We start from the raw sequence: 26,392 nt of genomic DNA, 5'->3' as shown, positions 1-26,392 counted from the left end.
AGTTACACCCGGAAGCTGTGGACCAGAGATGGACTATAAAAAACCCAGTAAACTGCATTAGCTGTGTGCGTGTGCCGCAAGGGAGACTGAGGTCTCTAGGCCGCACCCAGCGCTGTCTTTGCTTATTGCTTGATTAAAAATAAAACTTTTGTTACTTGCAAGACTAAGTCAAAATTTATTACACTGTTGCGCCTGCGCAGTGTCTCCGGGTGGTCACGGGCGGGGGTCTTTTGGATGAAAGCTGCAGTCTGTCTTGTTGTGCACTTCTCATCTTTGGCCTAGCACGCTGGGTTTGGCCAAGGCTCCAATGGCTTGAGCTGGTTTTCCTCCCGCTTTGTTCTGAAGACCCCCGTTATCTCGTTCACACAAGGATGCAACTGGGCCCTTATCTCTGTCAGTCTCTTACTGAATGTTCTGCAGGGTACACTAAATTAGGCTTTTACACATGTAATAAGTGATGGTCAAAATTGTTAATGTTGAACAAATCGAGTAGGATTCAATTGTATTATGCATATTATTGTAAGCAGTAACTGTGCTTGTGCGAGTTTGATTATGTTTTGTAGAACCTTGTAGTAGTAGTTAAAGACAATGCCATAAATACCAGGACTACCAGGTGGTGCCATAAATAACAGGACTACCGGATGGTGTCATAGATAACAGGACTCCCGGATGGTGCCACAGATAATAGGACTCCCAGATGGTGTTACAGATAACAAAGCGCTCGGATGTTGCAACAGATAACAAAAGTTCCAGAGACGGAAATTCCCAGCACGTAAACGAACGTATAACGTATATAAGTACATACGAAAGGTTGATTTGGTGTGCCTGTTGGTGGAACTGAGCTTCCCCCGGTCACCCAGCGCTGTTTTGCCTAATTACCGCTTGCTAAATAAAATCGATTGATTGACTCAGAATCGATTTATTGGCTCTTATTTATAACAAATTTTGGTGCCGTGACTCGGATTAAGGATCTCCGGGAGGGACTCCTAAACTTCAGGGAGGCGCCCCGTCCCGTTTTCAGACGGCCCTGGAGTGGACGGAGGATCGCCCTGAAACCTTAACCTCCGAACCCGAAATTTAGGTAATTAGGCAAAAGAATTGAACCCCGTAAACCTTTGTGCACGAAGAACCGGACGAAGACCCCGGGGAGGGTAAGTATAGAAAGTAATTCCGTTCGGTTGGGGTGGGTATCCTGGAGTGTGCATGAACGAGACGCCCCCCCCAGCTTGGGGAGGAAGCGAAGTGAGTGTGGACCCTGCTGTAAGGCAGGGCGGGACTCTCTAGTAGTGCGGTTCTCATAGCCCGCGAGGGCGTGAGCCACGAACGAGGGGTGCGTGTGTGTGTGTGAAAGAAGACACTCCGGAAGATGGGACAGAGGAAGAGCAAGCCTTCTGATCTCATGGGGAAGGGACCCAAGGAGAGGTTACCGGATATTCCCCAAGATTCCCCATTGGGCCTTATGCTCAAGAATTGGGAAGGTGCAGCTTGCACGTGAAACAAAGAGAGGGAAAAAATGGTTTATTATTGCATGCATGTCTGGGGAAACCAGCAGATTAGACCAGATCATTTATTTTGGCCAATTTTTGGTTCATTTGAAGATTGGATTTGTCAGGCCCTAAATTTTTATGTAAATGATAAGGAGCCCTTTGATCCTGAGGAGAGCGAATATGCGCGTTGTTGGCTACCTCCTGCGACTCGCGCTGGGATTTTTACCATAAGCGAAAAGAAATCTGGCCGCAAAAAGAGGGCTCCCGAGGAACCTCCACCCCCTCCCCCTCCCTATGATCCCCCGCCAGCAGCGAATCCAAGGCCCTCCTCTCCCCTTATGCCTTCGGCTTCTGAGGAGGATTCTGATTCTTCGGGGTCACTTAGGGGAACCCGAAGACTCACGAGGAGTCAAGCTAGGCAGCAAACGACATCAGGGGCAGGACAGCAAGCATCATCAGAAACAGGGCTATACCCATTACGAGAAATAGCGATGGGAGGTCCACAACCCGGAGTGGGGTTTGTGTCAGTGCCTCTAAATTCGGGGGATGTAAGAGAATTTAAGAAGGAAATGGGGAATTTGTTAGAAGATCCCTTAGGAGTTTCGGAAAGGGTAGATCAGTTTTTAGGACCTAATTTATATACCTGGGATGAACTGCAAGCTATTTTAGGGATACTATTTACCGCAGAAGAGCGGGAAATGATTCGGAGGGCTGGGATGAGAGTTTGGGACCAGCAACACCAACAAGGGCCGGGTGCTGACATTAAGTGGCCCCAGCAGCGTCCTAACTGGGATAATCAAAACCTGGAACACAGGGGCCATATGGGAGATCTTCGCACTATAATCATCCAAGGGATTAAGGAATCTGTCCCTCGAGGGCAGAACATAAATAAAGCCTTTAATGAACAACAAAAGAAAGATGAAACTCCCACAGAATGGTTAGAAAGACTAAGAAAGAGCTTGCAGCTTTATTCTGGGATAGACCCGATGACACCAGTCGGGCAAGCTCTTTTAAAAACACAGTTTGTGGCGAAGTCATGGCCGGATATTAGAAAGAAGTTAGAAAAGTTGGAAGATTGGCAAGAGAAAGGGTTGGATGAGTTGCTAAGGGAAGCACAGAAGGTTTATGTGAGAAGGGAGGAAGAGACTCAGAAGAGGCAAGCTAAAATTTTAGTAGCGGCAGTTCGAGAGGGACAGAGGACGGCTCCACAGAAGGGAGGGCCACCACGCATAGGTGGGAACGGGCCACCTCAGGGAAGTCAAGTCGGACTGAAGGACTGGAAGGAAATCGAATGTTTTTACTGTCAGAGGAAGGGACATATGCGAAGGAACTGTAGGAAACGTATACAGGATGAGAAAATGTATTCTGCCGAGTAGGGGTGTCAGGGGCTCTATCTGCTGGGGACTTCTAAAACAACAGAGCCCTTGATAAAATTGAAATTAGGTCCCCAGCACCAGGAGATGGAATTCCTGGTAGAGTCAGGGGCAGAAAGATCTACTGTCCAAACTGTACCCTGGGGATGCACTCCATCCTCGGAGAAAGTACAAATAATAGGAGCAAAAGGAGAACCCTTTTCTGTACCCATAATTAAAGGAGTGGAAGTAGAATCCCCATCCCGGATAGGGGTAGGGTCCTTTTTATTAGTATCTGAAGCTGAATATAACCTGTTAGGAAGGGATTTAATCGTCAAATTGGGAATTAGTTTGGAGGTAAAAGATCGAGAATTGAAAGTAAAACTGTACGCTTTAACAACCGAAGACGAAGCTAAGATCAATCCTGAAGTATGGTACACTCCTGAGTCGGTTGGAAAATTAGATATTCCACCAATTACAGTGACAATAACGGATCCGGAAGTACCAATACGTGTTAAACAATACCCTATATCACAGGATGGGAGACGCGGGCTGCAACCAGTCATTAATCGATTGTTACAACAAGGGTTACTAGAACCATGTATGTCGCCCCACAATACCCCCATCTTACCTGTAAAGAAATCAGATGGGTCCTATCGTCTAGTACAAGACCTCCGTGAAGTAAATAAAAGAACAGTAACTAGATTTCCGGTAGTGGCCAACCCTTATAACCTATTAAGCCAAGTGTCCCCAGAGTTGACCTGGTATAGTGTAATAGACCTAAAGGATGCCTTCTGGGCCTGTCCTTTGAGAGAAGAATGTCGTGACTATTTTGCCTTTGAGTGGGAGAACCCTGATACCCATCGGAAGCAACAACTTAGATGGACGGTTCTTCCACAAGGATTTACTGAATCTCCAAACCTCTTTGGGCAGGCCCTGGAACAAGTCTTGGAGAATTTTGACCTGGAACTTGGAGTAGTTTTAGTACAATATGTAGATGATCTATTAATAGCTGGAAAAAGTCAAGATAGTGTGCGAAGCACCAGCATTAAGTTATTAAATTTCCTGAGTCTAAAGGGTTTAAAGGTATCAAGATCTAAACTGCAATTTACCGAGGAAGAGGTAAAATATTTAGGGCACTGGTTGAGCAAAGGGACTAAGAGGCTGGATCCAGATCGAGTAAATGCTATTTTATCCCTCCAGCCTCCCAAGAATAAAAGGCAGGTGCGACAACTTTTAGGTCTTTTCGGCTACTGTAGACAATGGATTGAAAATTACAGTAACAAGGTTAAGTTCTTATATCAGAAGTTAGTGGGGGAAGGTCTGATGAAATGGAGTACAGAAGATGATAAACAATTAGAAAACTTAAAAGCTGATTTAGTAAATGCCCCAGTACTGAGTCTGGTAGATGCCCGAAGACCTTTTTACTTATTTGTTAACACGGAGGGTGGAACGGCCTTTGGAGTCCTAACACAAGAATGGGCAGGTAAAAAGAAACCCGTAGGATATTATTCCAAATTATTAGATCCAGTTAGTCGCGGCTGGCCTACCTGTTTACAGGCCATAGTTGCTACTGCTCTCCTAGTTGAAGAAGCTGGAAAAATAACTATGGGAGGGGAATTAAAGGTATACACACCTCATAATATACGAGGGGTATTGCAGCAGAAAGCTGACAAATGGATTACGGATGCTAGGTTATTGAAATATGAAGGGATCCTATTGCACTCTCCTAAGTTAGAGCTTGAAACCACTAACTTGCAGAATCCAGCCCAATTTTTGTATGGGGAACCGAGCGAATCTCTTTCCCATGATTGTATCAGGGTAATAGAATATCAAGTCAAAATAAGAGAGGATTTAGAAGAAGAGGAGTTGCTATGTGGAGAAAAATTATTTGTAGATGGATCATCGCGGGTAGTGGATGGAAAGAGGAAATCAGGATACGCCATAATAGATGGAAATAGCTGGACAACTAAGGAGTCAGGTCCGCTTAACTCAGGATGGTCGGCGCAGGCCTGTGAGCTGTTCGCAGTATTGAGGGCATTACAGTTGTTAAAAGATAAGAGAGGAACAATATTTACAGATTCTAAATATGCGTTTGGGGTGGTTCACACGTTCGGAAAAATTTGGGAAGAGAGGGGACTAATGAATTCTCAGGGTAAAGGATTAATACATGAGACCTTAATAAAGCAAACTTTGGAGGCATTAAGAGGGCCCAAACAAATCGCGGTAGTTTATGTAAAGGGCCATCGGAAGGGAACCTCCACGCGTATAAGAGGGAATAATTTAGCAGATGAGGAAGCTAAGAAAGCTGCGTTACTGGTGATAAAAGCAGTTGAACAGGACTCTGTACAAACTAGGTATGCTATGAGATTTACAAATCAGGAAAAGGAGAAATTGGGGCAAATGGGAGTAGTCGAACAAGAGGGGAAGTGGTGGCTACCTGATGAGAGGGAAATGCTCCCGAAAGGAGTGGCTTGGCGAGTTTTAAGAGAATTTCATAGGCAAACCCATTGGGGAGTACAGGCCCTGGTAGACCAGTTCGCTAATAAATATATGACCCTGGGAGTGTATGATTTAGCAAAAAGAATCGTTGGAGAATGTTTAACCTGTCAAAGGATAAATAAACAGTGTCTTAGGGAAAGAGTCCCTGGGGGGAGGCAACTGGCCAAGAAGCCATTTGAAAGGATTCAGGTAGACTTTACGGAATTACCAAAGGTAGGCAGGTATAAGTATCTCCTAGTTTTGGTAGATCACCTAACTCACTTTGTCGAAGCCTTTCCGGTAGTTCGGGCCACTGCGAGGACAGTAGTAAAAATATTATTAGAGCATATCATACCTAGATATGGGATCATGTCAGTTATTGATTCGGACAGAGGACCCCATTTTACTTCCAAAATAATTAGAGAAACGTTAGAAGCTCTGGGAACCAAGTGGGAGTATCACACTCCTTGGCACCCCCAGAGTTCAGGAAAAGTTGAAAGGATGAACGGAGAAATTAAAAAGCACCTGACCAAATTAATGATAGAAACCAGAATGAACTGGGTAAAGTGCCTCCCCTTAGCCCTCTTGAATATAAGGACACAACCGAGGGCTGATACAGGACTTTCCTCCTTTGAAATGTTATATGGAATGCCCTATGATTTGGAGAAACCAATCGAACACCCTAAAGTGGAAGAAAAGATGTTACAAGAATATCTTATAGAACTCATGAGAAGGAGGCAAGAACTGTTAAAGCGAGGCCTGGTGGTTCAAAGACCACCTTTAGATGTAGCAATACATAGTATTAAGCCGGGAGATCAAGTACTCGTAAAAACATGGAAGGAATCATCGTTAACCCCTCGCTGGGAGGGACCTTTCCTTGTTTTACTCACTACAGATACCGCAGTCCGCACCGCGGAAAGAGGATGGACACACGCTAGCCGAGTAAAAGGTCCTATCCTACATACAGACTGGGAAGTCACCGGTGATCCAGATGAGTTGAAGCTGACCTTCAAGAGGAAACAGACACGTGACGCATAGCCCTGGACACTAGGCTTTTTATGGACAATTGTAGGGAATTACATAAGTCGCCCTTCGCATGTCCTGTATGTAAGCAATGCAATCTGTGAGTACGTCGTGTGTGTAACGGGTGCGGGATACAGCAGTAAAAAAGTCCAGACATTTGGGAAATAACCAAGAGAAAGTGTTCCAAACCCTGTGAGGATTCGGGACAGTGGCAAAACCCTTGTATTTGAAGATAGCCCTATTGGGTTCAGTATTGGAAAGTGGGTTGTGACAGAACAAGGAGAGAATTTAGGAGGCAGTCCCCTGAAGACTACAACTGCTGCCGAGAAGATAACTTACCCGGCTACTCTGAAGCAACAGAGTAGGCCCAGGGCAAGGCAGAGGGGTATCCTTGTGGGGATTGGCAAGTGCCTCCGAAGACTTCTAAAATAAAGCATCTCCTTAAGCAGAACAACCCTCAACAAAATGAACCTCCACTGGCTGATTTTCAGCCAACCAGGGGCCGGGTCGCTCTCCCTAATCCTCCTTACCTTACCGGTAATAATAGCAATAAACCAGGGGAGTTCCCACCAACCTTTTAAATGGACTCTCTATCGATGGGAGGACCAAACGATAATACAACAACAGACCACATCAGGGTCACCTTCTTTTACTGTAACCTTATGCCAATTAGTTCAAATTGAGCCATGCTTTAACAAAATAGGGTTTTATATGTGCCCCAGCACAGGACCCTCGTATTGTAATACCCCAGGACATTATTACTGCACTTACTGGGGGTGTGAAACGATTGCTTCAAACTGGCCAATTCCTCGGGCAAATACTGATAAGTTCTTAAGGGTTGGATGGGGACCTGCAGGGAGCACTCCTCCCTCGGGAGAAAGGAGTTCCCTACAATTAGCTCCCCGCGGGTACACCCCACCCGATGGCAACTGTGAATATATATTCCTTAACGTAACAGATCCTGAACATAGTGGATGGTTTGTTGGAAAAACCTGGGGAATGCGATATTATCAACCGGGTGCTGATCGAGGAGGCATGTTTCTCATAAAGAAAGAAGAAGTTAAACCGACCTCTCGAGCGATAGGTCCCAATCCAGTAGTAAAATCGCCTCCCCCTCTGGGTAGGGAGACAAAGACAGTAGAGAGGGAGAATATAATAGTAATAAAGGAAACTGTCACTGAAGCCTTGAACTCTCTGAATATTGAAGCCCCGGAATCTTTGAATCCTTTATGGGGAATTATCCTGGCTGCTTATCAAACTCTAAACTATACGCAACCCAACTTAACCATGGGTTGCTGGTTGTGTTATAATGTTAATCCACCCTTTTATGAAGCTATAGGGGATAATCGTCGGTATACCATAAGCAAGGAGTCTGTGCCTATTCAATGTCCTTGGGAAAAGCAGAAAAGAGGGATAACTATGCAACATGTAACTGGGTTAGGGACTTGTATAGGTAGAGTACCAAATTCCAAGAGACCACTTTGTGGGAATATCGTACTGAGCCTTAATGAAACCACAGGATATATTATTCCTCCGAATGGAACAAAATGGATATGTTCCAGGACGGGACTTACTCCATGTGTGTCTTTAAAGGTGTTCAACAGTTCCCGAGAGTATTGCATGTTAGTTACCATCATCCCAAGGATATTGTATCATCAAGAAAATGTAATGTATGATATTTGGGATACAGGGCTCCATCGTACCAAACGGGAACCCATTACAGCCATTACTCTAGCTACGTTGCTAGGGTTAGGGGTAGCCGGAGCAGGAACAGGGATAGCTTCACTTGTTCAACAAAATCAAGGATTCAATTCCTTGAAGACTGCGATAGATGAGGACCTAGAGAGAATTGAAAACTCCATAACCGCCTTAGAGAGGTCTCTAACCTCACTATCTGAAGTGGTGTTGCAAAACAGGAGAGGGATGGATCTCCTTTTCTTACAGCAAGGTGGACTATGCGCAGCCTTGAAGGAAGAATGCTGTTTTTATGCAGATCACACAGGGGTAGTCCGAGACTCGATGGCAAAATTAAGGGAGAGACTGGAACAGAGAAAAAGGGAAAGAGAAGCTGCAAAAGGGTGGTACGAGTCTTGGTTTATTCAGTCCCCGTGGCTAACTACATTGCTATCCACAGTAGCTGGACCCTTGATGATATTATTACTCACCCTAACCTTTGGACCCTGTATCCTAAATCGACTTATTAGACTAGTTAAAAACCGTATAGAGCGGGTACACCTTATGTTGCTACAGAAACATGGAACTGATGAAGAAGCTGAAATAACCTTACTAGCCCGAAAAGCGGTAACTCGATTTGATCAACAAATAAATGAGTAAAAAAAAAAAGAAAGGGGGGAATTGTAATAAGTGATGGTCAAAATTGTTAATGTTGAACAAATCGAGTAGGATTCAATTGTATTATGCATATTATTGTAAGCAGTAACTGTGCTTGTGCGAGTTTGATTATGTTTTGTAGAACCTTGTAGTAGTAGTTAAAGACAATGCCATAAATACCAGGACTACCAGGTGGTGCCATAAATAACAGGACTACCGGATGGTGTCATAGATAACAGGACTCCCGGATGGTGCCACAGATAATAGGACTCCCAGATGGTGTTACAGATAACAAAGCGCTCGGATGTTGCAACAGATAACAAAAGTTCCAGAGACGGAAATTCCCAGCACGTAAACGAACGTATAACGTATATAAGTACATACGAAAGGTTGATTTGGTGTGCCTGTTGGTGGAACTGAGCTTCCCCCGGTCACCCAGCGCTGTTTTGCCTAATTACCGCTTGCTAAATAAAATCGATTGATTGACTCAGAATCGATTTATTGGCTCTTATTTATAACAACACATATCTGTGGAACAAGTTTTTTACAAAGACTACATACAGGTTGCATTGTTTAATGGCAGCATGTACTAATATCATGTTATATGCTCAGGTTTCACAGCCACTGATAACATATCCATTTAGACTGGTTTGATTAACAAATATATCGTTAAGTCTATTATATTTTTCAAACCTTATTTTAAGGGGTCGTCACCCCTAGGCCTTTCACCCTTTTAGGGGACTTTATCCCCCAGATTTTCTATCTTTTAGGGGCCTCTAGCTCCCCTTTTAATCCAGATTTTTTTTAGCCCAACCCTGTGAATCTTTCACACTTTTGACTAACAGGCAGGCAACTCAAACCAGAAGAAAAAAAGGATGTTTTACTTACAAATGGTTCTTGGCTCAAGAATTCCGCTGCCTCTGGGGATTGAGGATCTTCCTGAGAATCCCTCAGTGCCAGCTGGAGACCTTTCAATCCCAGGAGTCAGTTGAAGGCCAAGAGTGGAGTCCCTTCGTGGTCACCAGAACTGATACTGTAAATTGGCCAATTAAAAAAACTTCTAAAACCAAAATTTGCAGTCTTAAAAGCAAGCATCCTTTATTGGCGCACTGCCAACCCCAGGGGATTCATCCTCCTAGTGGGGGGGGGGGCAGAAGAAGCCCCAGGTACAGGTTATATCCATCCAGATCATACATATTCATTACATTTCCAATAAATCATTTGCATAAGCATTGCATTCCTTTGTTATTCGGCTTGTAGCCTTCTTACACTAGTGTTTCCACCTTATCTTCTGAGAGCAAGGGCATTGTCTCCCACCCTTCTTCTGCTTATCTTAACAAATACCATTCTTGTGACTTAACGCCTAATAAGTGCCTAAAACCTAACATCCGTGAACCTTACTCATTGCAGGGGGGTTAGACTAGATGATTTTTGAATGTCCCTTCCAACCCAAACCATTCTATGATTCTGTGATTTCGTGATTCTAACCTTCTCCATATTTTTACCAGGCACTGAAATGAGACTGACAGGCTGTCATGTCCTGCCCAGAGGTATGAGTGGAGGGAGAGGTGACTCAGGTTCATAGGTCCCCTTGGTTGGAAAACAGTATACATGGTACTTAAGGTCCATAAAAAAAGCACCCTGTTATTTTGCAGCGTGGCCCAATTTTTTGATGATTTGGTGGCAGAAAGATTTACCTTATTTAAACCTTATTAGTGAATAGTTTAACAGAAAAAGGATTTGCATAAAGAAGTTTGCAGCACATGTAGGGTTGTAAGCCTTATGTTATTACACCACTCACAAAAGGAGAGGCAAAGAAATAGGGATATAGGAAAGAAAAAGAGAAGGAAAGAAGGATGAAAACAGAAAGAAAAAGAAAAGAAAAGAAAAGAAAAGAAAAGAAAAGAAAAGAAAAGAAAAGAAAAGAAAAGAAAAGAAAAGAAAAGAAAAGAAAAGAAAAGAAAAGAAAAGAAAAGAAAAGAAAAGAAAAGAAAAGAAAAGAAAAGAAAAGAAAAAAAGAAAAGAAAAGAAAAGAAAAGAAAAGAAAAGAAAAGAAAAGAAAAGAAAAGAAAAGAAAAGAAAAGAAAAGAAAAGAAAAGAAAAGAAAAGAAAAGAAAAGAAAAAAAGAAAAGAAAAGAAAAGAAAAGAAAAGAAAAGAAAAGAAAAGAAAAGAAAAGAAAAGAAAAGAAAAGAAAAGAAAAGAAAAGAAAAGAAAAGAAAAGAAAAGAAAAGAAAAGAAAAAATAAAGAGATCCCCCCACTCTTGCAGCTCCGCAGCTGGGATGATCGGACTTGTAGTCCGGGTCCAGTGATGTGTGGCCTCCAGTGTCCTGCGGTGAGGATGCTGGGGTTTGTAGTTGGGGAGTTGTCACGGTCCATTTGGTGATGGACGTGTGATGGTTCGTTTACCTTGATCTCGAAGTGCAAAATTAAGGCAACCAAAATGCCAAGGGGTTACAATTCAATCAAACAGTGTTACTTTATTATTTTGCCTGCAAAGCGGCATGCGATAGAGAGAGAGTAGAGAAAAAGGGAAAGGAAAAAGAAACAGGGAAAGAAAAAGAAAAAGATGGGAATGAGGATGGGAATGAGACCTGTATAACAATCCCTTTTAGGAGGCGGGGGCTAGCTTGGCTGAAGCAGCAGGCGAACTCCATACAGCAGCCATTGTTAGCAGTAGCCCTCCGGGTCGGAGAGACCTGTGCAACACAATGCTTCTCCTCAGGCCTCTCTCCAAGTCATTGTCCATCTGTTCTTGATGGCAATGTTCAGGCAGATACTGTTCTTTGGACCGACTCTTACACCACCCAGTGACTGAACATTGTTTTCAGGAGCTCGTGGCAGCAACACAATCCTCAAAGGGAGACAGAAAGTAAGGAGGAAGAAAAAGGAAAGGAAAAGTGATTTATATCCATGTGATCTGCTTTGTATCAATGGATTTAGGTATGTCTACATTGGAAGGCATACTAAACAAATTGTGGGCATTAATTACAGATGTCAAATGTGTCAAAAGCTTTACACAATACTGCGGACAGAACAAAACCTATCAAAACTAATACTAAGAGAACAACTATGGGGTGACACAACTTGTTCAGGGTGCCTGTAGCAGTAGGTGACCACCCGAAAAGTGTGTCCCACCACTTATGTTCTGCATCTTTTTCTATTCTTCTTAACACACAGTGAATTTCTTCAGCATCGTGGTAAAAGGTTATCAAGGTTTTCTGTCCATTTACTCGAACTTCTTCTGAGATCTCGATCAGGTCTTGGTGTTGCAACAATTGCTTTACCAATGTAAGATTCATCCTGATAGGTGTAGACAGTAATTCGTGAATCAGTGTGTAATTAGATTGTATAAGTTGATGAGATATAACTGGTGCTAGATAAGAAAAATCACATCCATTAATTTTAACAAAATTACAAACACAAAAATTTGAATGATTTCTAACATTTACCATCATTGTATCTACTAATATAGAGTTGCAAGTGGTCCTCAAGCACACACCTTTGGCAATATACACTAATACTGTTTCTCGATTGTCAGGGTGAACCTCAAAGTGACAAACATTCTGCTCAGCGTCCAGACAAATGTCTTGAGCACTGATTGTATTACTTTCGCAGATGAATCCTTGCTGTTCTCGCCCAATGCAAGATTCTAAATTGTCAGTTTGCCATTTATCATCCAGTTTTCGGGCCCATACTCTATGCTCAAAAGGACAGTGTGTAGCTCCGTTGTGGTTCAACCGTAATGCAATGATCAGGTAAATTATGTATATTAAAGCATTATGTATGGTTAACACAAAGGTCGTGGCTGTGTTTGTGATGGGGTTATAGGTAAAGTTTACCAAAGTCCACCAGGACTGGAGTTCTCTCTCAAGTTCAGTGGTGCTGTCCCAAACAATTTTCCAAATTTCAGTAGGGAAGGTGCCTTCTTCACCATCTCCTATGATTGAGGCGGCTACTGATTGCATCCACAGCTGTGCCTGAATACAACTGAGAGCTAAAGAAAGATTATTTTGGACTATACCAAGTGCGTCTATTATCAATTCGTGGTCTTTTACATTTCCTTTTGGTAGCAAATTTATTCATTAATATTTCTGAATGAATACTATTTAAGAATTCCAATCCTGTCCCCAACACACCAGTTAGGTCTCTAACTTAATCTTTTCTATCCCACTCCCATTCAATTACTACAGTAGGTAAGTGAAAAGATGTAGAAAAGTATTAGTAACTCAATTATATTATTGGTAATTTTAAAATTTAGGCTTTCAGATTTGATTCTTGGATGATTCGCATTATTCTCTGTGTCCCTCGGAGTTCTTCTGCAAAAAGGAAAACAAACAGGGCTCGCCTCCTTGAGGCAAGAATAATTAGAATGATGGAATTATCCAGCGGGTGCATCTTGTGGGTTTGGAAAAGTTCCAAACCATTCTTGCAATGGTTTCACAGTGTTTTCACCTGTAGCCCTGCCAAAAGCTTCAGCTTGGACTGATCCTGGGGTTGTTTTCCCTCCCACCAACCCTGTTTGCTTAAAGAGGCTAAAATAATCCACCTGCCAGGCATCCCACAAACCTTTACCCTCCCTTAAATGTAGAGGGTTGTCTTCTAAAGGGTGCCTTTCAAGCTGTCTTTGACATTGTTCACTGACCAGGGCTTCACGATACAAGTCTTTAGCTCCGGTGTGTTTGCATTTTACATGTAACCATTCTAACGAGCATTCTCAGTCTTCTGAAATTTGGTCCTTTTGTACAGGGGCCAGTCTTGCTAATTCATCTGCTCGGTTATTCCATTCTCCTGTGGATCCTCCATCTACCTGATGAGAAGCTACCCAGCCCACAGCTTGTCTAGCTAGGTTTTTTAAAGCTCCTTCAGATATTGAGAAAATGTTACAATAGTGTTCAATCTGAGTATACCACTTTCGTACTGAGGCCTTTTGGGCCACCCGATCAGAGAGAGGGGTCCCAGTAGTGACTGTTTTTATGACTTTAAATGGGCCTCTTAATACGATCGGCTGCTGTCGTGCAATTAGTCCTCTACTACCTCAAACTTTTTAGCATCTACTTTGCTTAGAGCAGAAATTTGTGCACTGGTGTCGATTAAAAAAGTCACAAGTGCACGCTTAGGCCCACTATAGCTGTAATCAATAAATCTCCTCCTTTTGTGCATGTGAGCTGTCAGATATAAATCTATCTTCCGTTCCCCCACCCACTACTAGGGGATGGAGGTTCTAGTTTCCCTGTTTCTTGGAGAGACTCTGGAAGTCTCCTTATCAAGGGGGTTATCATGTCAGGATTCACTGGCAGCATCATTGGGGATTCACATTCGGGAATCAATTTTCTTTCATGTATAATTTGCAAGCAGGCTGCTTTGTGTAACAATTGATCAGGTGTGCCAGTGATTGCTAGGGGTTCTCTCCCAGTTAGGGATACACGCCACACGTACTCTGTTTTAGATTCTTTAGGAAGGTGACCATACTCTTTTTTAGTTTGGTCAGCTCAGTGGCAGTGTAAGGTGTTTGCTTAGTTGTAATGTGAGGGTCAGTATGCTCCTCATCAACTTGATTTATTTGTCGGATACTTTTCTCCTCTAGCTCCTGCTCTCTCAGCATTCCTGTGTTTTTTAAACATTCCTTTAGAGTAGCTTTTAAGGAGAGGTTTTCTTCCCTCTCTTTTTCTAGTTGTTGTGAACAATTTTCTAATTGTTGTTCTAAACTGAAGGTAATTTTTTGCAAAACCTGCACCAGATTTTCAAGGGATTCTATTATTTTACTTTCATTATTATGTCGCTGAAAGCAACCTACAATCTCTGCTACCAGACTGGCTCCTAGTACAGCACACACAAGAGCTTTATCCTTATTTGATCCAAACTTAGACTTAGTCTGTAAAGAAATCACTTGGTCCACTACACTCTGTAAATTAGCCCAATTATCATGAGCTCAGTCTTCTCCGGGTACGGAGGGTCAAGCCCCATACTTTGCTAAAAGTGTGTAGAATGAGTCTCGATCTTTTACTAACCAAAAATCTTGTTTATCAGCTTTTTCAGTCATTCTTATTACGAACGGGCGGAACTCACTCTGGGAAGGCACAACTTAGTTACACAAAGCCACAGCAACTGCTGTGTTACGCTTCTCTTTCCCAAGTGGTTGAAGGGGCCAAAAATCTTCTACGGGGAGTCTCAACTTAGTTACACAAACACACAAGATTACCCCTTCATTCTCCCTAGCAGAAAATTCTCATTTTAGTATGAAGGGGTGGAGCCCACTGCAGGAAGGCACAACTTGAGTTACACAAAGGCTACAGCAACTGCTGTGTCACCCTTCTCTTTCCTGAGTGGTTGAAGGGGCCAAAAATCTGCTACGGGAGGGCTCAACTTAGATAAACAAACACACGAGATTGCCCCTTCACTCTCCCTAGCAGACAATTCTAATCAACATGAGAGCAACACTCCTTTTGCACTTTGAGATCTTTTGGTTTGATTCTGAGAGACAGAGGCCTCTACACTACTTTCACTCCTCTGTTTCCCAGAATCCCATCCTCGTCGCTGATTTAATGTCACGGTCCATTTGGTGATGGACTTGTGATGGTTCGTTTACCTTGATCTCAAGGCGCAAAATTAAAGCAACCAAAATGCCAAGGGGTTATAATTCAGTCAAACAGTGTTACTTTATTATTTTGCCTGCAAAGCAGCACGCGATAGAGAGAGAGTAGAGAAAAAGGGAAAGGAAAAAGAAACAGGGAAAGAAAAATAAAAATATGGGAATGAGGACTGGTTTACCACCAGATGAGTTCCAGAGGCATCCCTCTGGTCTCCGGTCCTGTAGAGTCCTGCCGCTTCTCCGTCGTGGGTCGGCATCCTCTGGTTGGGAGATCTCAATGATGTTCAGTCAGGAACCATTTTATGCTTCTTCACTCCCCCTCGCTCCCATTGTTTGAGGCCAATCTCCGCCTTTGTTTCGCCATCTAGCTTAACTGCGCAGGCTTGAAAAGTCTTCCCCTCTCTTGCCAGCGCTTGTCTGCGCTTGCGTGGCCTGCATTCAGGGGTCTCTCTCTGGTCCATTGGGTGACTTCAGGACCCTTGGCGAGCTTCTGGGTGTTGGAGTGAATAAAGGACTCAGCATTCTGATTCAATGTGAATCATGCAAATCCATTTACTAAAGAAACAAGCCTCCTTATACATGCAACTATTCTCTTATCACGCGTCCACGCTCCAAGCATGCATTCACTAACTGGATATCATCTATGTTCACGAGCTGTCCACGTGCTGGAGTCTCACTGCTGATAGGTCTGTTGATTTACGTCATGTTGCTGCCTTGCTGCTGCAGAACTGCTTCACTCCCACAGCAGGTCCTGTTTTCAGCTTTCTGAGGTGGCCTTGAAATTCCTTTGGGCCTGACTAGTTCAATAATAAATCTCCATCTAACAGAAACCCATCCACATCTGGGCATGCTTTTCTTTGTTGGCCTTTGTTCTAGGGAGCAGGTGGGGGACAAGGTGTGACTGAGGCTGCAGGTAAGAATCCATCTTCTAGATGGCAGCTATTGTCCCCAGGTCGGAGAAACCTGTATAACACAATTCCCTTTAGGAGGTGGGGGCAAGTTTGGCTGAGGCAGCAGATGAAGTCCTTACAGGAACCATTGTTATCAGTAGCCTCCCCGGGTTGGAGAGACCTGTGCAACACAATTCTTTTCCTCAGGCCTCTCTCCAAGTCATTGTCCATTCTTTCTGTCAGTTCTGAATGCAATCACGCAGCACCTTCAGGATGGACAAGGGATCAGAACCAGCCAGCATGGGTTTAGGAGGGGCAGGTCCTATCTGACCAACCCGATCTCCTTTTATGATCAGGTGACCCAGCTGGTGGATGAGGGGAAAGCTGTAGATGTGGTCTATCTAGACTTCAGCAAAGCCTTTGACACTGTCTCCCATAATATACTCCTTCAAAAGCTGGTAGCCCATGGCTTGGACAAGTGCACTCTACGCTGGGTTAAGAACTGGCTAGAGGGCCGTGCCCAGAGAGTACTGGTGAATGGGGCTGCATCTAGCTGGCAGCCAGACACTAGTGATGTCCCCCAGGGGTCAGTGTTGGGTCCAGTCCTGTTTAACATCTTTATTGATGATTTAGATGAGGGGATTGAGACCATCATCAGAAAATTTGCTGATGACACCAAGTTGGGAGGGAGTGTCGACCTGCTGGAAGGCAGGAGGGCTCTTCAGAGGGATCTGGACAGACTGGAAAAATGGGCCGATTCCAATGGGTTGAAGTTCAATAAGGCCAAGTGCCGGGTCCTGCACTTTGGTCACAACAACCCCCCGCAGAGCTACAGGCTGGGCGCAGAGTTGCTGGAGAGCAGTCAGGCGGAAAGGGATCTGGGGGTACTAATTGACAGGAAGCTCAACATGAGCCATCAGTGTGCCCAGGTGGCCAAGAAGGCCAACGGTATCCTGTCCTGTATCAAAAATAGCGTGGTCAGCAGGACAAGGGAAGTGATCCTTCCCCTGTACTCTGCATTGGTGAGGCCACACCTGGAGTATTGTGTTCAGTTCTGGGCCCCTCAGTTCAGGAAAGATATTGAAGTGCTGGAGCGGGTCCAAAGAAGAGCAATAAGACTGGTGAAGGGACTTGAACACAAGACCTATGGGGAGAGGCTGAGGGAGCTGGGCTTGTTTAGTCTAGAGAAGAGGAGGCTTAGAGGTGACTTCATCACTCTCTGTAACTACCTGAAGGGAAGTTATAGCCAGGTGGGGATTGGTCTCTTCTCCCAGGCAATTAGCAATAGGACAAGGGGGCATGGGCTTAAACTCTGCCAGGGGAAATTTAGGCTGGATATTAGAAAGAAATTCTTAACAGAGAGAGTGGTCAGGCATTGGAATGGCCTGCCCAGGGAGGTGGTGGACTCACCGTCCCTGGAGGTTTTTAAACTGAGATTGGACATGGCACTTAGTGCCATGATCTAGTAAATGGAGAGTTGGACCAAGGGTTGGACTCGATAATCTCTGAGGTCTTTTCCAACCCAGTCGATTCTGTGATTCTGTGATTCTTCAGTTCTCCTAGTCCGTGATGACGATGTTTCAGGTAAATACTGGTTTTTGGACCAAATCTTACAGGAGTACAGCGTCTGGTCTGGTTCCTACAATGAGGCTGATGGGCACAGTGGTCCTCAGGATGGTGGGTTTCCTGACAGTGCTGGTTTAGGTGAGCCTTTTATAGCCTTCTGGGTCCCCTGCTTGTGTAATTTTTCTTTTGTCTTTTGCAGAGGTGTTATTGCAAAAAGATAGAAAAGTCTGGGGGCATGATTGTGAAAGATTGACAAGTTTCGGGCCATCTTGAAGGGTCTCAGCTTTTCCCTTCCTGCCCTGCTCTGGCACATCCCCCACCTCCTACTTTCAGCCAGCCAGCCATTGTCTGTGGCCCCTTATCTTGTTGTTGGTATGTAAATCACAATTCACCTTATCCTGAGTGACCCATCTCTTGCTACAATGTTTGAGGCATGATTCTTTTCAGCCTTTGACAATGACCCATCTCCTGAGGCTGGAGGAACTGGTTTTGGCACAATGTTTGAGACATAATTCCTTCCAGTCTGACTCAGGCCTGGGCAATCTGTTCCAGTGTTATACTACTCTCATCATAAAAATTTATTTCTTGTATCTAGTCTGAATCTACCCTCTTTAGTTCAAAATCGTTACCCCTTGTCCTATTGTAACAGGCACTACTAAAAAGTCTATCCCCATCTTTCTTATAAGCCCCATTTAAGTACTGAAAGGCTGAAATAAGGTCTCCCTGGAGCCTTCTCCAGACTGAACAAACTCAACTCTCTCAGCCTTTCCTCATAGGAAAGGTTACTCCATCCCCCGGTCATCTTTGTGGTCCTCCTCTGGGCCTGCTCCAATGAAACAGAGAAATAAACTTAACAGCAGACTCAGTTATACTGTTGTAAGAAACAATTATTCTGCAAATATAATAGGTTCAGGCAGTGTTAGGGAGTGGCTTAAAGATAAAGGACATGAATCTGTGGAGCAGTTGCACTATCAGAGTTTGTTCTAATAAGAGTTGTGTTCTAATGTTTGTTCTAATAAGAGTTGTGTTCTAATGTTTGTTAGAAAATGTTCAGTTAGAAAAGAGTTTAACCGTGGTCTCGACGGAGCGATTGGGGGGGGAAGGAGGCATACCGACAGGGGCACCACCAGCCAATGATATGCTGTTTGGGAATGACCGCGTCCCAATTCCCCCTAGAGGTATGCCAGTTACCGTAACTAAGAAAGTAAAAGCCGAAATTGCTGATTCTGGAAGCCTCCCCCGTCAATCCTTCCGCGGCCGCGCCCCCCCCACCTCCGCCACCGGAAGGGGAGGAGGCAAGCGAGCCTACGGGTGCCGCAATGAAGCCGCCAGAGCCGCAAAGGCGGGCCAGAGTAAAACGGATTAATTGGGGAGAGATAATGAAACAAGCGGCTGAAAACGAACAGTATGATATCATTGGGGATCTCACTAGCGCTCAGGCTTTTCCTGTTCGCTTTGAAACAGCTGATGTTGCCATGCTTCAGGGTTCTTATAGCCCGTTGAGCTGGAAGTTGTTGTCTCAGCTGTGCAGCACAGTGAATGAGTCTGGGTTGCACGGGGAACCCACAAAACAATTAGTAAACTATATCTGGGGGGGAATCCTCCTATGTCAGGAAGATATTAAGGTCATCATGAGGATGATCATGACCCAGTCTCAATTACTGCTCTGGCAAGCGCATTGGCAGCGCTATTGTGAAATATCAGCGCACCACCCTAGAAATCCAAATGATCCCCTTTATGGAGTAACCGCTGAACAATTAACTGGGACGGGGAGGTTTGTTGCTATCGACGCCCAACTGCAATTAGGGCCGGACGTTTGTCTGGAAGCCATGCAAACAGCAGGGTTAGCTATAGGTGCGGTAAAGACCTCCCCCCCTCGCCGTCATACATGGCTATAAAGCAGAGTAGAGAGGACCCATTCGCACAATTTATTGACCGCGTAACTGCAGCAATAGATCAGGCAGACGTACAGGAATGGATGAAACCAGCATTACTAAGGCAGTGTGTTTTAGAGAATACCAATCAGGCCACAAAAGCCATAATACTAACATTGCCAGGAGATGCAACTATAGAGCAGATGTTAGATCGCATGAGTAGGGTGCCAGTGGGGCCGCAGGTGATGCTAGTGGAGGCAGTGAGGGAGCTAGGGAAAGATCTGATACAAGCCCAGCAGCAAGCCTTTGCAGCCCTAGCCCCCTTGCCCCAGACTGAGAGGCAACCCCGATCTCCCCTATGCCGAGGGAACAAATGCTTTCATTGCGGACGAGAAGGACACATCCGTAAAGAGTGCTGTGTTGGACAAGTTTGGTGTGAGAACTGTAGAATGAACAATCATAACACCATAGCCTGCAGGCGGTCAGGAAACGTGCAAGCGAGCGTGACGAGCCGTCGCGTGATGACAACAATGGCGGCTCCAGTTCAGCTGGATGGGACCACGCCCTCAATTCCGCAGCAACGCCAAGCACCAGCTCCCAGCTCCAACCCGTTCCTACCAGCTCCTTGCGCCCAGCCACAAGAGGGAGTCTCGGCCTGGACTTGGCAACAGCAATAGATGTGACATTAATGTTAGCAATCAGGACACATAACCATGGGCGTAGTTATATGTGGTGCTTTATTTCAGCGCTGGGAAACCAGGGGCTCGCACCCAAAGCTGGTTCTGACCACTGATTCAAACTTCACCATTTTATACAATTTGGTTACATACATATTCATTAAAGTTACAATGTGTATATTGCATATTCATTAGGTTACACAATTATTTCACAATATTAGTTGCAACACCTTGGAACTACTCTAAGCATGCGCAGTGTCCTCTGGTGGTCGTTCAGGGGGTCTTCAGGATGAAATAAGTAGTCTTCATCACTAGTGTACTTTTCACCTTTTGTCACTGCACATGCGTACTTCGTGTAAAATTACACAAATTCTTGGATGATAGCAAATGTACCTTCTCAGCACTTTCAAGATAAGATAAAGACCTGCTGAGAACTAACAGAACTAACTTTCAGTTCTCTAAAATATGAGCTCGTATACAACTTGCATAGCTTTTACGATAAGGTAGGAATCTTGGATATGGCCTACAGAATCAGAATAGCATTTATCAATGTCTTAACTAAAGGTACAGAGCAAGCATAAGGTAACCACGCTCGTGGTTCTGGGTAAGGACTATACAGGGGACAAGCTGAGACTTTCAGCCTTAGCAGCACAGCTTATAACACTGATATAGGCCTAAAATCCTAATTTCTTATTTTCCTACAACAGTGACACACGCTGTCCAATGGTGTTTGTAACACACATGCTACAAAATTCAATTCAACTATAACATTTCCCCCCTTTGAAAATGCTTTTCTATTCCTAGACAATGCATTTTCACTACATTAACTACATTATGTCTTCCTTATAAGCTAGAGGGTTTTCAAAAGTGGATCTGCTAAGAACAGTAAAGATGCGGTTATTCCTGGCGTTTGATTGACTTATCTGATGCTTAATACAAGCATACAGCAAAAAGAAAAGAGCAACTATAATAGCAAGCAAAAATAAACTTTCCAATAACGAATATACCCATCCTCCCAGGTTCAGGTTCAATTTGCCTAGCAAGGCCCCAATCCAGCTCTGCTCTACATCTTGTATTTCCGCTTGCAGTTCCTTTTCTGTTTGGGTTAATTGGGAAATATCTTTCTCCACTTCAGAGGTTATGTTTGGGATATGAATGCAGCAGTGATCAACCCTATCCTTTAAATACCCACAAACCCCATTTTCTTTTAGCAACATTATATCAAGTGCCATTCTGTTCTGCAAAGTCATTTTGGTCGTAGCTTGCAATTGTATATTGAAATCTCGAAAACCCTTTTTGGTTATCCTTGCCAATCGATCCATCTGTCCAATTAATCTGTCAATCATTTCTCTGTTTCTATAGGCTGCAATTGGTGCAAAGAAGGATTCTAATGCCCGGCCGAATTTAACACTACCTGATGGCTCGTGCCACACGTCATCTTCATCTATCTCTCGCTTGTGCCTAACTTGTAGGAGTTCTTGCCTATTCTTCAAGGGTGACCTCTTCCAAATGGGACATAGGGTTGGTAACCCCAAAGTAATCTCCCTTACAGGTCCTGCTATCGGTAAATGTGTTGTCCAGCTTCCATCACTTAAGGCCCAAACCAAATGTCCCACACTACCTATAGTTCCTCTACAATCTATCTTATCTCCATCAATGCCTATTTTGATTGCTTCCTTTGGATCCAATTGTTTCTGACAAATGCAACCTGCGATTACTGCAACTTTAATGATGGACAGAGGTATTTCTTTCACATCTGTCTGGCAGGTCATCACTCGAGAGCAATTCCACCATGGTACTGTCACTCCTCTTGTTACATTGGTCCATCGTATACACCATGGAAATGCTTCACTATATTGATATTGCTGTACTATACTCAGCGTCCACATGTTATTCCATGATTCAGTTATGTTCTGATTATCCTGATCTTTACATTCCCAATAGGTCCGATTAACCTCTTCCTATACTGTCTTTTTAGTCCAACTTTCTTTGAGAACTACCTTTCCTCTAAATTCCACTGGTTCGGGTCCTGTTTTTACCCATTTTTCAGTTGGCACTTGCTCCAGCCTAGTACGAGATTCACACACTATCTTACCAGTTTTATTCATTCTCGGTAAGGTTGTAGATATTATTCCCCATTGTATTGGGTCTTCAGCCGATTTCGGAATGGGAAGGCAAGTAGTGATGCTACTGGCATTTTGGGTTCGTGCAAAATCTCGAATTAATCCTATCATCAGATTCTCTGCCTGATTCTGTACACTCTGCACTACTTGCGGCATTTGAGCATCGTCACTATCTCCTATAGCCCTTCGTGTTTTGCATAATTGTTCTCCAGTGACTTTGCAAATCAGTGTGGCATACAGTCTGGGTACATAAACTACTATAAACACAAAGCGGTAATAGAAGTTAGACATCCTGCGTTGTGATTTTAAGTGTGGTTGGACCCACTAGTTGTGATTGCCACCGTTTTGGGACTTTCTTCACTCGGGTGTAATGTATCCAGGAGTCTATTTCAGCAACCTTGATTGCGGTAAATGTAGTTAAAAGTACTTGATAAGGTCCGTCCCAACGTTCTTTTAAAGGATCTTCTCTCCAAGTCTTTATATACACCGTGTCTCCAGGTTCTATATCATGTACTGGATTCTCAAGTGCTAGTGGGCGATTCCACACTAATACAGATCTGAGCCGATTCAATGTCCTGCCAAGAGACAACACATAATTGTACACATCCTGATTACCTTTTACATGTACACTTGGATTCGGATTAGGTGCTTCATATGGTTTGCCATACAGAATCTCGTATGGGCTTACTGACATTCCACTCCTGGGTTTAATCCTAATTCGCAATAACGCTATTGGTAAGGCCTGGGGCCATTGAATTTTTGCTTCCTGGCAAATTTTGCTAAGCTGTCGTTTTAGCGTCTGATTCATTTTCTCCACCTGGCCACTAGACTGGGGTCTCCACGGGGTATGTAATTCCCATTTAATTCCCAAACATCTACTGACCTCCTTTACCACTTGAGCAACAAAATGTGGTCCCCTATCAGATGATATTCCCAATGGTACTCCAAATCTAGGAATTATTTCCTTCAATAACCATTTTACAGTTTCTTGTGCCTGGTTGGTGCGACAAGGGAAGGCTTCTGGCCATCCTGAAAAAGTGCATACCCCAACTAACAGATATTTGAATCCTCGGGTTTTGGGGAGTTCCACATAATCTATTTGCCAACAATCCCCTGGTTGTACACCTGTCCTAACTTTTCCCATATCTACTTTCCTTTTAACTAAAGGATTATTTCTCAAGCAAATTTCACACTTAGCTGTGATTGATTTTGCCATTGTTAACATCTGGACCGAGATAATTTGTTTTCTTAGATAAGTTACCAATGCTTCCGCACCCCAATGACACTTCTGGTGCTCTGCCTGAAGTATCCCTCTCATAATTGTGATTGGCACCACAATTTGTCCAACACCCACAGAAGATCCAGATGTGCACTCTTGGGCTGGTATTAATCAATGGCAAGCCACAAGGTGCACTGCTAATCGGACGTTCATCCAGTGGAATAAAGGAACTTTTTATTCTACCCAGGATTATTGATGCGGACTTTATAGGGACAATATCCATAGTTGTTCAAATGCTATTTCCACTGGGGCATATCCCAATGGGGAGCAAGATTGTCCAATTAGTTCTCCTTCCTCATCTGACCGAGGACATGGAGGCTTTGTCAACTGCGGATAGAGGAGCAGCTGGATTTGGATCTACAGGAGGTCTCATTATGTTGACCATGGCTATGAATCGCCGACCAGTGACTACAGGCCCGCAGTGGATTCCGGCTAGATGGACTAAGGCAGTTCTGGACAGACGACCACCGAGAACATCCGGGGGTGAAGAGTCCACATAGCATAGTCATCAACGACTAATATCAGAATTTTCTTGAAATGTGGCGATTTTTGATTGCAACGTTAAACTGTTATATTGTTACTGGGTTTGTAAGTAAGTCATTGTTCGACCCTTGGGAAAATGTTTGGGTAACCCTTGGGAGAGCTGCAAATACAACCACCGTTTGTGCTAGTTTGTCCACCCCAAGTGCACCCTTTGTTACGTGTCTTATCGGGGTGCCATTGAATGACAGTTTCTATAGCCTATTTAATCGATCGCTCTCTGAGCAGCAGGAGAAATATCACCGTCCCCCTCTGGGACGGAGTGAGCTCAAGGATTTTCTCAATCAGCCTCTAAACTGGCAGAAGCTTCCTTACGGTCCTGATCCACAAGAATTTGAATTGGTAGACTCCCTAAATGCTTCCTACTGCATATTCTTCAACAGCTCAAAAGCCACCTGCGCAGTAGGGAGTTGGCCCTGCAATCTCACCGTGACCCCAGTCTCCCCAATAGGTAATGAGACACAATGGGAGGGCCAATGGTGTCAAAAGGTTCTGCATAATAAGAGTCACCCAGTTGGTGTCTCCCATTTCCCTAAACGTCTACCTGCGGGGTGGTTTCTTATTTGTGGCAACTGTGCCTGGAATGGTATACCAGCCCGAATGATGGGAGGTCCATGCACGATCAGTCAATTTAGCCTAGCTTTGCCACATCATCACCCGAATAGACCTAATCCTGTAAGGTGGAAAAGGGACATTACAGAAACCCTTGATGGCACCTGTGATGATAATGTGCGGCTCTGGAATAAATGGAAATAATATTTGCGTCATTTTTTACCCCGGGTGTTGCCGCTGCCCGAGCACATAGAAATTTAGAGAAGTTATCTTGTTGGGTAGTGAAACAAGCCAACCTTACCAGTAGAGTGCTTTCCGATTTAGCTGAGAGTATGAGTAGTGTGCAACATGCTGTGTTACAAAATCGGATGGCCATTGATTTTTTGCTCCTAGCCCATGACCATGGATGTGAGGACTTTGATGGTATGTGCTGTATGGATCTAGAAGATAAGTCACGATCAATTCACAAAGAAATTAAGCAGTTAATAGATCACTCACAGAAAATCAAAGAAGACGTAGGGCTGTTTGTCCTGGAAGGCCTCACAAAGTGGCTGGGACTGGGAGGATGGATCAAAGGCCTCTTGCAAGGTTTGTTAGTTATTCTGATTATTGTAGTTATTGGACTTTTGTGCCTAAGTTGTGCCTTATCTTGTATTAAAAGAATGTTTGAGCCCGCATTGGGACAAACTCTGCTCGTACAAAAAGAAAGAGGGGGAATTGTTAGGGAGTGGCTTAAAGATAAACGACATGAATCTGTGAAGCAGTTGCACTATCAGAGTTTGTTCTAATAAGAGTTGTGTTCTAATGTTTGTTCTAATAAGAGTTGTGTTCTGATAAGTTAATGGTTTGACATGTTTTAGGAGCTTAGCATAACCAGGCCTCAATGCCTCAATAGGCCTCAGCAGAGACTGCTGATCATGAAGGAACAGCAAGGACACTGTGACCTTGACAAGTCTTGTAAACAACTCCAGGGAGGGGGGAGTTGAAAAGGCGCAAAACTCATGCGGCCAGCTAGCCGCAGGTAGGAGGGTCAAGACAACTGTAACCTTTGGATCTAAGCCAATCAGCAGGTGACAAGTATGCATAATTACTGTAACCTGTATAAATATGTGTCATTAACAGTAGTAAAGAAGAACAATGCGTTATCACTCACACTGAGTTGGCCTAGCTTGTTCCTCCGCCGCTGGCAAGGCAGGATCTCTAATCAAAGCAATTTTAATAACGATATTGCAAGACCGGGTGTTCTACCTAAAGGTAGGCACACCTAATAGGGCAAAAAGCCCCTGCTTATATCTCCCCAAAATCCTGGCCACATTTTCCCTCCCCTGTTCCCCATTGGTTGGGTACTTCAGGATTTACAGACTATCCTGACGCACACAATACCCTTCCCCTTATCAGTCTGTTTAAGATATGGATTCCTGGTACTTTGGCTACACTTCCCCCTAAATTAACTGTATGTATGTATACAGGTGTCAGTACATATTCCAGGAAGAGACTGTCTATTACATTAAGGATTCATAGTCCGATGTCTCTCAGTCCTTCCCCCCTAAATTAACTTGTAAATACAGGTATCAGTATGTATACAGGTATCAGTATATATTCCGGGAAGAGGCTGTGTATTACATT

At 43.9% G+C, this 26,392-nt stretch overlaps 1 long non-coding RNA gene across 1 annotated transcript; it reads left to right on the top strand.

Moving 5' to 3' along the window:
* Positions 1-816: 816 nt before the first annotated feature.
* On the top strand, positions 817-8,690 carry LOC135577059 (uncharacterized). The gene is made up of 2 exons (XR_010468660.1): positions 817-1,151; positions 6,188-8,690. It is a non-coding gene; the product is annotated as an uncharacterized LOC135577059 (long non-coding RNA).
* Positions 8,691-26,392: the final 17,702 nt, after the last annotated feature.

This window comes from Columba livia, chromosome W, assembly GCF_036013475.1.
Source record: "Columba livia isolate bColLiv1 breed racing homer chromosome W, bColLiv1.pat.W.v2, whole genome shotgun sequence".
Lineage (NCBI taxonomy): Eukaryota > Metazoa > Chordata > Aves > Columbiformes > Columbidae > Columba > Columba livia.
Note: the sequence above shows the minus strand (reverse complement) of the source record. Positions and strands in the feature narration are given on the sequence as shown.